The sequence below is a fragment of the Schistocerca gregaria genome, chromosome 1 (assembly GCF_023897955.1).
Source record: "Schistocerca gregaria isolate iqSchGreg1 chromosome 1, iqSchGreg1.2, whole genome shotgun sequence".
Lineage (NCBI taxonomy): Eukaryota > Metazoa > Arthropoda > Insecta > Orthoptera > Acrididae > Schistocerca > Schistocerca gregaria.
Window position 1 is genome coordinate 225,481,666 of NC_064920.1, and position 14,182 is coordinate 225,495,847.

The following is a 14,182-nucleotide window of genomic DNA, read 5'->3' on the forward strand; positions in this document are numbered from 1 at the left end:
TGCTGGCCAGGGCAGCAGTCGAACATTTTCTGTATCCAGAAAGGCCCGTACAGGACCTGCAACATACAGTCGTGCATTATCCTGCTGAAATGTAAGGTTTCGCAGGGATCGAATGAAGGGTAGAGCCACAGGTGTAACACATCTGAAATGTAACGTCCACTGTTCAAAGTGCCGTCAATGCGAACAAGAGGTGACCGAGACGTGTACCCATGGCACCCCATACCATCACGCCGGGTGATATGCCAGTAAGGCGATGACGAATACACGCTTCCAATGTGCGTTCACCGCGATGTCCTCAAACACGGATGCGACCATCATGATGCTGTAAACAGAACCTGGGTTCATCCGAAAAAAATGACGTTTTACCATTCGTGCACCCAGGTTCGCCGTTAAGTACACCATCGCAGGCGCTCCTGTCTGTGATGCAGCGTCAAGTGTAACCGCAGCCGTGATATCCGAGATGATAGTCCATTCTGCTGCAAACGTCGTCGAACTGTTCGTGCAGATGGTTGTTGTCTTGCAAACGTCCCCATCTGTTGACTCAGGGATCGAGATGTGGCTGCACGATCCGTTACAGCCATGCGGATAAGATGCCTGTCATCTCGACTGTTAGTGACACGAGGCCGTTGGGATCCAGTACGGCGTTCCGTATTACCCTCCTGAACCCACCGATTCCATATTCTGCTAACAGTCATTGGATCTCGACCAACGCGAGCAGCAATGTTGCGATACGATAAACCGCAATCGTGATAGGCCACAATCCGACCTTTATCAAGGTCGGAAACGTGACGGTACACATTTCTCCTCCTTACACGAGGCATCACAACAACGTTTCACCAGGCAACGCCGGTCAACTGCTGTTTATGTATGAGAAATCAGGTGGAAACTTTCCTCATGTCAGCACGTTGTAGGTGTCGCCACCGGCGCCAACGTTGTGTGAATGCTCTGAAAAGCTAATCATTTACATATGACAGCATCTTCTTCCTGTTGGTTAAATTTCGCGTCTGTAGCAAGCCATCTTCGTGATGTAGCAATTTTAATGGGCAGTTGTGTATTTACGCAATGGTGTACCAGTGAAGTTCTGCCGGACGGATGCTGGCTGGCTTCGTCATGTACCGGCGTTCACAGCCTCACCGAGGCGAGGCTGCGCCATTGTCTGAGCTTCCGAATCTGGCCCTCCCCTCCCAGATTTTTAAATGCTGATTTTGCAGATTTTGCAAGTGGGCTTAACAAAAGTAAAGCACTGTTGAAAAATAGTACTTAAATGGACTATACACTATCTGGTCAAAAGTATGTGGACACGAGCACTGGCAACCTATATCGTCAGCTATTTGTTGGATGTACTCCAATCTCTGTCTTCCTCTACAGTTTTTGCCCTCTACAGTTTCATCTAGTACCATGGAAGTCATTCCCTGACGTTTTAAAAGATGTCCTGTCGCTCGTGATGACTGGGTGTTGTGTGATGTCCTTAGGTTAGTTAGGTTTAAATAGTTCTAAGTTCTAGGGGACTGATGATCATACACGTTAAGTTCCATATTGCTCAGAGCCATTTGAACCATTTTTAGATGTCCCGTCGTCCTTTCCCTACTCCTTATCAGTGTTATCCACATATTCCTGTCCTCTCCGATTCTGTCCAGAACCTCCTCATTCCTTACCTTATCAGTCCATCTAATTTTCAACATTCGTCTGTAGCACCACATCTCGAATGCTTCGATTCTCTACTGTTGTGGTTTTCCCACAGTCAATGTTTCACTACCATACAATGCTGTACTCAAGACGTACAATCTCAGAAATTTCTTCCTGAAGGCCGATATTTGATATTAGCCAGGGATGTCCTTTTTCCAGCGATAGTCACCTTTTTATGTCCTCCTTGCTCCGTCCGTCATTGGTTATTTTGCTGCCGAGGTAACAGAATTCCTTAACTTCATCTGCTTTGTGACTATCAATCTTGATGTTCAGTTTCTCACTGTTCTCATTTCTGATGCTTCTCTTTGCTTTCGTTTTTCTTCGATTAACTCTCAGTCTTTATTCGGCACCCATTAGACTGGTCATTCCATTTAGTAGATCATGTAATTCTTTCTCACTTACAGTCAGTATAGCAATGTCATCAGCAAATCGTATCAGTGATATCGTTTCAACTTGAATTTTAATTCCATTCCTGAACGTTTCTTTTATTTCCATCACCTATTCGAGAAGATTAATACGGGGCAACTCCACCCTCAGTCTTTATAACTGCCTGAACTCTGCTGGGAACAGTTTCACTGAGTTGTCTGAATGCCTGTGGAAGAATGGTGGTCCGCTACGGTCGCAGGTTCGAATCCTGCCTCGGGCATGGATGTGTGATGTCGTTAGATCAGTTAGGTTTAATTAGTTCTAAGTTCTAGGCGACTGATGACCTCAGAAGTTAAGTCGCATAGTGCTCAGAGCCATTTGAAGAATGGTGGTCTATTCTTCATTAAGAACCAAAACAGAAAAGATGATGATCTTAGAGATTGGGGTCTGGACGTTCTAACTTATCCCAAAAGTGTTCCACTGGGTTCAGATCGACACTATGGACAGGCTAGGTCATTTCAGAATGTTACTGTCCACAAACCATTCTCTCGTAGATACTGCTTTATGACAGGAAGCATTGTCATGCTGATACAATTACCGTCTCCGAAGTTTTTTTCTACTATACACAGGACACAAAGCTGTGAAATGTGTTCATATCCTACCGCATTTAGCGTTTTCTTAGGCGAAATAAGATGGCCACACCCTAACTTCGAAAGACATATCCGTACTGCAACACTGCCTCTAACGTGCTTCACGGTGGGCAGTATCTCTTCTCCAGGCATTCGCCAATCTGAAACCCTTCCGTCAGATTTCCACAGGGTATAACCCCTGATTCATCAGTCTAAATCCATCGTTTCCGGCCATCCACTATTTAGTGGCGTCACTGTTGACACCAACACACGCGTCGCTTAACATTGGTTAAAAAAATGTGTGGCTTATGAGGAGGTGCTTGACCATTGCATCCCATTAACTTTAACTCCCCACGCACAGCCACTGTGCTAACTGGACTGCTGGTAGTACTTTGGAAATCACGACTGAGTCCTTCCGCTGATTTCATGCGATTTTTTACAACCACACTCCGACGGACCCGGTTGGGTCGTCTTGGACTAGCTGTAGTTGTTCCTTCGCTTTCCCACTTCACAGTCACATTACTAACAGTCGACTTGGGCGGTTTTAGAAGGGCTGAAATGCGTGTTTCTGTTTGCAGTGGAGTGTGCGCTGATGTGAAACTTCCTGGCAGATTAAAACTGTGTCCCGAGTTCGAGTCTCGGTCCGGCACACAGTTTTAATCTGTCAGGAAGTTTCATATCAGCGCACACTCCGCTGCAGAGTGAAAATCTCATTCTGGAAACATCCCCCAGTCTGTGGCTAAGCCATGTTTCCGCAATATCCTTTCTTCCAGGAGTGCTAGCTCTGCAAGGTACTCAGGAGGGCTGTGAAGTTTGGAAAGTAGGAGACGAGGTACTGGCGGAAGTAAAACTGTGAGGACGGGGCGTGAGGCGTGCTTGGGTAGCTCAGTTGGTAGAGCACTTGCCCTCGAAAGGTAAAGGTCCCGATATGTGACAGCCTACTTTCAAAGTCACTGAGCTCTCCTAACCGACCCAATCTGCAATTATTCCTTCTCTACTGGCTACTCAACACTTCTTGCCTTCTTTTACACTGGCGGGTTCGCCTCTCACGGCATCTAGTGGTCAATTCCGCGCTATAGCGATGGGTCCGGATACTTTTGGACAGATAGTATACTGATGGAAAATATTGTGCACAACAAATAAAATGTATCATTTTAGTACAGCAGTTGATCTTTCTAAAACAACTGAAAAATCTATATTCTAAGACACGGAAGGCAAATGAGCTCAAAAATTGTTTTTTATATTGTTATGTATTTGAAATGTCAGCTATTTTCTGTGTAAAACAGTTTTGGTTTCATATAAATACGACAATGTATTTGTGAGTTATGATGGTTTTCCTGACATTCTATGCTATCGGACAATTAAGTTCTTTTTTGCACCAATCAGAGATAATGCACAGCTTTCTGTTATTCCTAATACGCTATTTCCTGCTTTTATTTCTAAATTAGGAAACATTGGGCATGTCCAGAACAGAATAAGGTCCATGTTGAGAAGATTTTTAAAAGAAAAGTCAAAAACAGTACTGGAAGACGGTAGGACGCTAGGTGGTAAAGGTCGCCACACAAGGGTTGAAATAAATGGATTACAGAATTATTGTGGCTTGGTCATAAGAAGAAATCAGATTACGTTGATACTATAGCTCCCTACTTAGCACTCATATACAACCGCTCGCTCACCGATAGATCTGTACCTACAGATTGGAAAATTGCGCAGGTCGCACCAGTGTTCAAGAAGGGTAGTAGGAGTAATCCATTTAACTACAGACCTATATCATTGACGTCGGTTTGCAGTAGGGTTTTGGAGCATATACTGTATTCAAACATTATGAATCACCTCGAAGGGAACGATCTATTGACACGTAATCAGCATGGCTTCAGAAACATCGCTCTTGTGCAACGCAGCTAGCTCTTTATTCGCACGAAGTAATGGCCGCTATCGACAGGGGATCTCAAGTTGATTGCGTATTTCTAGATTTCCGGAAAGCTTTTGACACCGTTCCTCACAAGCGACTTCTAATCAAGCTGCGGGCCTATGGGGTATCGTTTTAGTTGAGCGACTGGATTTGTGATTTCCTGTCAGGAAGGTCGCAGTTCGTAGTAATAGACGACAAATCATCGAGTAAAACTGAAGTGATATCAGGTGTTCCCCAGGGAAGCATCCTGGGACCTCGGCTGTTCCTGATCTACAGGTATATACATGACCTGGGTGACTATCTGAGCAGTTCTCTTAGATTGTTCGCAGATGATGCTGTAATTTACCGTCTAGTAAGGTCATCCGAAGACCAGTATCAGTTGCAAAGCGATTTAGAAAAGATTGCTGTATGGTGTGTCAGGTGGCAGTTGACGCTAAATAACGAAAAGTGTGAGATGATCCACATGAGTTCCAAATGAAATCCGTTGAAATTCGATTACTCGATAAATAGTACAATTCTCAAGGCTGTCAATTCAACTAAGTACCTGGGTGTTAAAATTACGAACAACTTCAGTTGGAAGGACCACATAGATAATATTGTCGGGAAGGCGAGCCAAAGGTTGCGTTTCATTGGCAGTACACTTAGAAGATGCAACAAGTCCACAAAAGAGATAGCTTACACTACACTCGTTCGTCCTCTGTTAGAATATTGCTGCGCGGTGTGGGATCCTTACCAGGTGGGATTGACGGAGGACATCGAAAGGGTGCGAAAAAGGGCAGCTCGTTTTGTATTATCACGTTATAGGCGAGAGAGTGTGGCAGATATGATACACGAGTTGGGATGGAAGTCATTACAGCAAAGACGTTTTTCGTCGCGGCGAGACCTTTTTACGAAATTTCAGTCACCAACTTTCTCTTCCGAATGTGAAAATATTTTTTCCCGCTCGCTGTTCGGGAGTGGAATAGTAGAGAGATAGTATGATTGTGGTTCGATGAACCCTCTGCCAAGCACTTAAATGTGAATTGCAGAGTAGTCATGTAGATGTAGGTGCATGTAGATGTAGAAATGTTGGAAATTTAGAAAAAAATGAAAAAATCTGTATGGGCTTTCTTTTTCTATAAGCTTTCCACAAATGAAAATCCTTAGCACTGTCTTTGCCCGAATGATCCTGACACTTGGTGCAAGTACAGGAGAAGTGCAATACACGACCACAAATATTCTTTAACTGCAGCAGTAACGAATGAAATTAAAGCTATATTTAGAGATTTTTGTAAAGACACTTTGTTGAAGAAATCTCTTCACGTGAAAACGCAAAATTTAAATGTAAGTGTAAATTCTGTCATTTGGACTCGGTTACCGAAAACTACATTTGTTCAGAATACAACCCTCAAATTTGGTGTTTATGATGTTGTTTCATGCTTCAGTGATGGTGCAAGAAGAAAACTGGATGTTTTCGAAAGATTGGCGATAAAATCTAGTGGAAATACTGCAAAATCCTTGGTGCAAAAAGATGAAGAGAGAATCCACAAAGCAGAAATTGCTAATTTAAAATGCACAAAACAAGCTAGACAGAAAAGTAGATGGACCAAGAGAAGAAAAAGAAGACCAGTATGATTCAGATGATGCTCAGTATAGTGTAGGAAAATATTAGTGATAAGTAATTCTCATCAGTAACTATACTACAATTGGTGGAGGAAAATATTACTGGTCAGTAATTCTCATCAGTGACTACACTAAAATTGCAATATTAAACTTTAAATTGATTTTTCTCAAAATTACATTTTTTGACTTTCAGGAACCATTATTTTCTAAAATAATTTGCGCAGTTTGTACTCAGGATGGTAATATGTTATTACAAGTAAACTGAAAATCTCAAACCCAACAAAAACTGTTTTATAGTAATTAACGTTTTGAAAAAAGTGAAATTTTATTAGTGAGAGAATAAAATTTTTTTGTTCAAATTCATAACAGGTATTTTGTTCATATTACTTGTAAATGCAGGCATATATGTTATATACGTTTTAACACTTATAGTTCTCTTGAAAAGTGTACCTATTCAAAGGGTGAAATAGCAATCGCAGAATAGAGATAAAAAATGTCCTCCGTCTCCACTTAATATTTATGGCAGCTATAGTTGGCCGACAATGGTTTTAGTATGATATGTAGTAAAGAACGTCTTTTTTTCGCTGAATCATTAATTGTACATAAAATAAAGAGGGCTGCAATTAAGAGTTGAGGAAATATCCATTTCCAGAAATTTTGTTTTTATTGGCTTACTCTGGGCCAAGGAAAGTCATTGATTATGACGTTTAGTCGAGTTTAGCAACTCTGTTGTGTTCTGTCAACTGAGATGACTAAATTCGACAGTTCGCTTCCATCCATACTCTGCGTCCAGTTTGTCAACTTTAACTTTCTGAAACAGAGTTCACAAGGTACTGCTGTCGCTAGATTTAACATAAATTTCCTCAAAGCTATTTCAATGTTCGATAAACGTCTGTTAACCCATTCATTAAAAGAAACCTTCGAAACATTCAAAGCCCTGTCCATGCTCTTCTTCAGCTATTTCACCTCGAACGTGACAGAAGGACATTTTTTAGCTTGCAGAAATCAGCAAAAATCTGACGTTTTCGATCAGATTGCGTATTTACTTCCGCATATGGTTCCCGACCTTTAACTCCCACACAACCGTACTGAGCAGCAAGTACTCGATTGTAGTTTGTGTGTGAGCTGAGCAGGAGCCTACTATATCAACCGAGCATGAAGAATGTTAGCGATTTTCATCTGTTACGTAGTAATCGTTTGTTTATCTTTCCTTTTAGACGGAAGTATACTGTAGAAATGACACAATGAGAACACCTTGAGAACTCACTCAAAGCTATTTCTTAAACTGCCCTCCTTTCTTGTTGTTTTTCAGATTAGTATTTGCGTCCCCTGAGTATCTGCGTCCTCTGCGTGCGTTTCTCTCACCACGCACTCGATATGGCGTTGTTGGCACACTGCACATATTGTTCAACGTCACAGCCATTGACAAATATCGACTGCCATAGTAATAGAAACCTGGGATATCTTGTTACAAAGGACGAACGCGAACTACTTCAACACAATTTTGCTAACGTTCAGGGATATTTTCTGAGTATTTTGTTATAAGGGACCCGATATGTAATTATAATTCATTCGGTTTGTATCCCCAGTTACCTTTATTTCTGTACAAATTCCTTCTGATCTTTGAAAATGCTTGTAATATGCGTTCACCATATCGTGCAATACAAAACAGAGAATAGTGTAACAATCTGCAGACGCAAAAGTACTATGATCTGATTGCAAATGTTTTTCTAAATTCAACAAATTCATACACTAGGTGCGTATCGGTCAACTCTCCATCAGTAAACATTTCCACAGGCGCTGTATAACTGTTAATAGACAACCAACACCGCCGGAGAAACAACCAGGCGCCAGAACCGAGAAATACTAAATGAAGGCTTGTGGGTGAAGAGTGAAGTGTGCACCGCGGGTACCGTCAATGAATAGGGAAAAAATTTCTTTCCATCGAAACGCTAGCACTGTTGTGCTGATCTTCCAGTGCAATACCAAGATGCAAGGGAGTATGAAATCAAACGATATGCAGTTATTCTTTAATGAGACACCGGACACCAATACGTTATGTGACAGTCTGTAAATCTTTTAGAAATTACAAAGTCGTGCAAGTCTTCCAATTGCTGGAAGCTACTTCATCACAGCTGCTTGAACCCCGTTCCGGTCTGACAGTACCAATATTTTCTGAAAGAGATGGCAGTCGATTGGAAACAGTTGTTTCTTGAATGAGCTTTGCTCAGAAACGTTGTATCCAGAAAATTATAACGATTCCTTGGTGTCATGCACAACGTGAGTGCAAACATTATACTGCTTAGCATAAATCCCCCGCTATTTATTTCTCATTGTTTTGCTTGAATATCTAGCCAGTTTTCATATCGTCTGGCTCTAGACGCCACCATGGACACTGTGTTCTCAAGGAAAAAATAATACACCTGAAGTGTTTCCTTCCTGTGCCACAATTCATCTAGAAACACAAAAAGAAATTACCATCACAATTCCTTGGTATGAACTTTAAGTTTTACTTGGCTGATTGATTTAGGGGAGGGGACCAAAGAGCGAGGTCATCCATCGGTGCCATCGGATTAGGGAAGGATTAGGAAGAAAGTCGGCCGTATTGTTGCATAGGAACCATCCCGGCATTTGCCTGAAGCGATTTATGGAACTTGCCATTTTTGTAGTAATTATTGATAGTGTGTATGGCCCTATTCATAGACTGTCTTCAGGCCTGAAGCGATTTATGGAACTTACAGTTTTTGTAGTAATTATTGTGAGTGTGTATGGCCCCATTCCATAGACTGTCATCAGGTGTCAGAGCTCAACAGCCCATCAAACGATCCTCTAGAACAAGTTTTCTACTTCTGCTGCGCACGTGACGTTGTTAGAATCAGCATGGCACTTTTGAATCCGCTTGCTAGTGAGGTCTTGTGTGTTATAGAGAATTATGTGTGCAACAGAGAAAATTCCAATGCCGGCAACTGAGAAAAGAACAAATTTTACTTCCTACTTATTATAATATTTTTATTTGTCAAATAATTTACGTGGTCTTAAATGCAGAGCTTGCAAGCAGTCTGCATCCTATGTAGAACTTTTTAAGAGACTAACCTACGCATGTAGTTGAGTATATTTATAGGGACAGCTTCTGTACGAGTCCATGAAAATCATCATGTAACCAAAAGTTTACACAACAATAATACTTGACAACCATTAGTATATTGGTACTATTGCTCATCTTTGCTCCCTTAATAATCTAAAATAATTGTACCGGTTGCCAGTTACCATGGTGTATTATTATCATGTCCTCTTTTTAAAATCATCAGCGTGCCGTATACGTAACAAGGATGTGACTCTATGGTACGTGACAAAACACCAGTAGGAAAATGTATACGCTTTATCCCACATTGCGTACACATATCTTGAATTGCACCGTGTTCATTCTTAAATTTTTCGCTTGAAAAGATTCTTTATTCCACTTAGATCACAAATTACCGTAAATATGGGAATCAAATACAATGGTTCTGTAAATGAAAGAACTACTTCATCAATTCCTAGATCGCCGCCATCTTCTACAGCGACGATGTCGAATTTGAACCTATATTTTCTCCTTTTTCTGGTGTTTCTAAATGTTCTCAAGCACATCCCACGAGTCTCTACAGCTCCATTGCTTCTTCACACCTCGTAGAACTAACTAGTGGTTCATCTGTAGTGGCATCGCTTTAGACAATATTTTGAATTCTTGAGAAAAAGAGATAAGAGGCGCAGCAGTGTTTCAGTGCAGGTTGCAAATATTCTTCAGTATCGTCTCTAGAAAATTCTGTTCAGTGGGACTTACTTTAAGGCAATGGGAAGGATTTTGCTAGTAATGATGGGTCGGGTATGACACACAAATATGGCGGTCAGAAGTGACGTATAGTGCTAGTATAGACATGATATCTTCGCGCTCTATTGCAAACAGGTGTTTAGAATAATATAAGCAAGTCGAAAGGTAACAGACTTTAAAAGGGGGGTCATAATCAATGCAAGACGTATGGGTCACAGAATGTGGGAGTTTATAAAAGAATTCGTCATCCGAGGCCAACAGGATCTAGTGTCGATCTTCAGCGTAACCAGTTGCACAAGACAATAGCAAGTGTTTTGACGAAGTGACGTCACGACCCATTAGCGGAGACATACAGAACGACTGATTATCTACTGGGAGTCAGCCGACGATTTGAATGTGGGGAGTGAAACCCATTTTTAGCAGGGCTATGCATAGTCAAATCCAACACATACGCTGAAGCGTTTCAGGTTGTCTTGGGCTGCATGGTGGTCTGTTATACTTCACCTCAACCACCGAACACATAAATAAGTTGCCATCTGAACACATTTATATACAATGAATGTCGCTTACTGAATATTCGGCCGCCGTTAACTATTATTATTAATCAGGGTCCAGGTAGTCTGTGCTCTGAATCCTCCAGCTTGGCTCATTAACTTCTATTTCTCATTGAGATTCAACTTACCTTCTTAAGGATACAGGGTACTTACAAGTGGTCGAAAAATCGAAATTTTTTATGACTTTATTAAATTCTATAGTCTTTCGTGATTACATTGCTATATACATTGTAGGGTTTCAAATGAAAAATGACCTATATATACCAAATTTTAAAGTTACAGTCATGTAGGCCACGCCCCCTTTATTTCTGTTACAGAAACCAGTATTATTTCGAAAAGAACTGTGAACTTTCTGTTTCCAGTGATTATGCGTATGATACGTTGTATATGTTGGTAACAGTGTAGGTTTTTAGTGTATGTAAATGATTATCTTTGCTAGTATTTACTTTTGTTTCGCTGAAGAAGTTTGTTCACGTGTTACTGAATGTTTGTTGCCCAAGTGCTACATATGTTTGTGGAAGTACATATCCTTTAGCGTACGAGAAATACGAACTATTCCACGCATCAAGAAATTTAATAAAAGGAAATTCCGTGGTAACAAGTTCACAAACAAAGCAAGCCACACTGTTGAAAGTAACCTAAATATCAGTTCTTCAGGGAAGAAACCCCCGCATGGCACACCTCCTGGTGATTCAAATTTTTGTGTTAACAATGATGCTGTTTGTAGTGGATTTGTTGTTGTTGATGTGGGCATCTTATCTTCTTTGATACAGGAAATGGCGAAATGTAAACGATGTGATGATGTGGGCTGTCTGGAAATAAGTGAACAACAAAGTAGCAGGAAGGGTTTAGCGTCAAAATTAGTTGTTCTGTGTAGATCCTGCAAGAAATCTATCTCAAAATCTACCTCAAAAATGACTTAGAACATTGTACATAATTCATATGATGTGAATTGGAAGTTAGTGTATGCAATGCGTGCAATAGGAAAAGGAAGAAAGGCTGCTCAAACGTTTTGTGATTTGCTGGACCTTCCTCCTCTTGCCAGTCGGTTCAGCAGGTACATAAAATACTTTTAGGTACCTTGACGGTTGTGCGTAAAGCATCTATGAAACGTGCAGTAGACGAAACTGTAATGATTAGTGGAACCAGGGACACTGCTGTTGACTTGATGGGACATGGCAACGTTGAGGACATCGTTCCTTGAGTGGTGTTGTAAGTGCCACTTCTCTGGAGAAAGGAAAAGTTGTTGATGTTGAGTGCTTATCTAAGTACTGCCAAACCTGCTATTTTAACACTGAAGGACATACTGAACATCAGTGTTCTAAGAATTATGGTGGTTACGGTGGAGGTATGGAGTGTGATGGAGCTCTAAAAATATTTCAGAAGTCGGTGCCCGTTTATAACGTTAGATATAAAAAGTACCTAGGCGATGAGAACTCCAAAGCTTTCAATAAAATTAATGATTTCAATGTTTATGGTGATACCTTGGTAACAAATTTGGAGTGTTGTGGACACGGCAAAAGAGGATGGGTGCTACACTGAGGAAGCTACGAAGAGAAATGAAAGTTGCTACCTGATGGAAAATCTCTGTCTGGCCGAGGCAGATTGACAGAAACTGAAATATACTTTTTTCAGAGTTATTAGGGATTGGCCATTAGACGAACTGCACCCCTGAATGATGTTACAGCAATGATAAAAGGTGTATGGGCCACCTGCTTTCATAAGTTGTCCACAGGTGACTACCCCGTTCACAGACTTTGCCCTGAAGGAGCAGATTTTTGGTGTGGTTACCAAAAATCAAAAGAAACTGGTCAAATACAGCATCATAAGCATTATCTTCCTGAGTCTGTTATAAATTAAATAAAACCAATTTTTATAGACCTAAGTGACCCTGTTTCGCTTAGTAAATATCTTCATGGGCGCACTCGGAATACAAATGAAAATTTCAACCATTGCTATTGGAAAAGATTACCCAAGAATGTTTTTGTAGGACTACATACATTAAAAGTTGGTGTACTGGATGTAGTTTCAATGATGGAGTGATGGAAAGGTTGGAAGTCCTGAGAAATGTAGGCGTAATATGTGGCTCTAGTATGGAAGATCAATTGCTTGCGTGTGACAGATAACAGGTGCATGAAGCTGAAACATTAGCTCTTCAAGTTACCAAAAAAGCAAGAAGTGCTGAAAGGAATGCCAAGAGGAAGCTTAATGATGAAGAAATGCTGTGTTTCCGGAGTGTTCTTAGGCACAGTTTAATTTAACTCATGTCTTCATTCGCAATTTCCCACAAGTTGTATTTTTCAGAATTCAGGTACAAATATTTCTTAAAATTTATAAAGCATTGACATAATCTTTTTCAGTAACTTGCAATAGTCCATACTTATGTAGCAGACCTAAGCTTTATTGCAGAATCAACTAAAATACAGAAAAACTAACATTTTCGTTAGGAAAAAATTATAAAAATTAAAATGTAAGATGTGGTATTTTTATCCTTGTAATATACATAATAGGTGGAATTAAATAGATCTAGTACCTCAGCCGTCTTCTCATGCATATCTGGTAAAATTTGGTCTCCTTCAAATGTATAACATTGGAGCAAATGGTACCTCAGTTTGAGGAAGCATTTTGGAAAGAGAATGCCTCAATTTCTTTGTAATTTTTTTAATAACCCTAAGCAGGATCAAAAATCTTCAAAATACTTCTAATTTGTTTAGAAAGTGTGCTGCATTACCTGATATTAACAACAAATCTGTAAAACATATAGATTATAAACAGTGCCTGAAAGAAATCGGTGTTGATTTTTACATAATATTGAGCCGGAAAAGTACCCTGTACCCTTAAATTACCTTCTGAATTACATCTCAGTACATGATAAATGAGGACAGCTACCATCTCGTATACTGCATCTCTATACTAGATACCTAACATATCTGATATTCCACGTGATAATACAATACATTTATTATGTTTGACACTTCGCGTTCTGAGATTTCCTGGAGTTCTTTCTTACGCACCACACGCTCCATGGAACTCCTACCTCCACCTCAGCATGTAGTGTCGTTTGATTGCTGCCCACTTCTCTATAGTCACTGGTTCGTTAGCTCTGGTATCAGGACCTACGATCTAAAACACCTCCCAACAGTGGGGTGCTCACCACTTTGCGACTGCTCCCAGTCACGAACATATTTTCTCTGACTTATATATTTAAGCAAGTGATACCTCTAATTCACAGAATGGGATGTATCACTATAAGGTTTCAGCAGCCGACGACTGACATGTACAGTGTGTTGCCATGATGTCTGGTAACTCAGTGCTCTTTTCTTTGTAACGTTTCCAGTGGCATGTGGTTCTCAGTTTTGCTATTTTATTTCTATTGACTCTTAACGTTTTGACATAAATTCATGTTCAGTTATATTGTTGGTACAAATACTGTGTGACAGACAAAGTGGCAAGCACAATTCTCACACTTGTAACTTATGACGATGTCTTGCAGTAGGTAAGGACAGGGATTAACAGGATCATCTGGTGAGAACCTTTGTGATATTCGTGTCTTTGTACTCTAAATGCACTAACGTCTTTATTCATTTACTCTTCGTGACATGTGATTGGCGCTGAGACAGCTCTA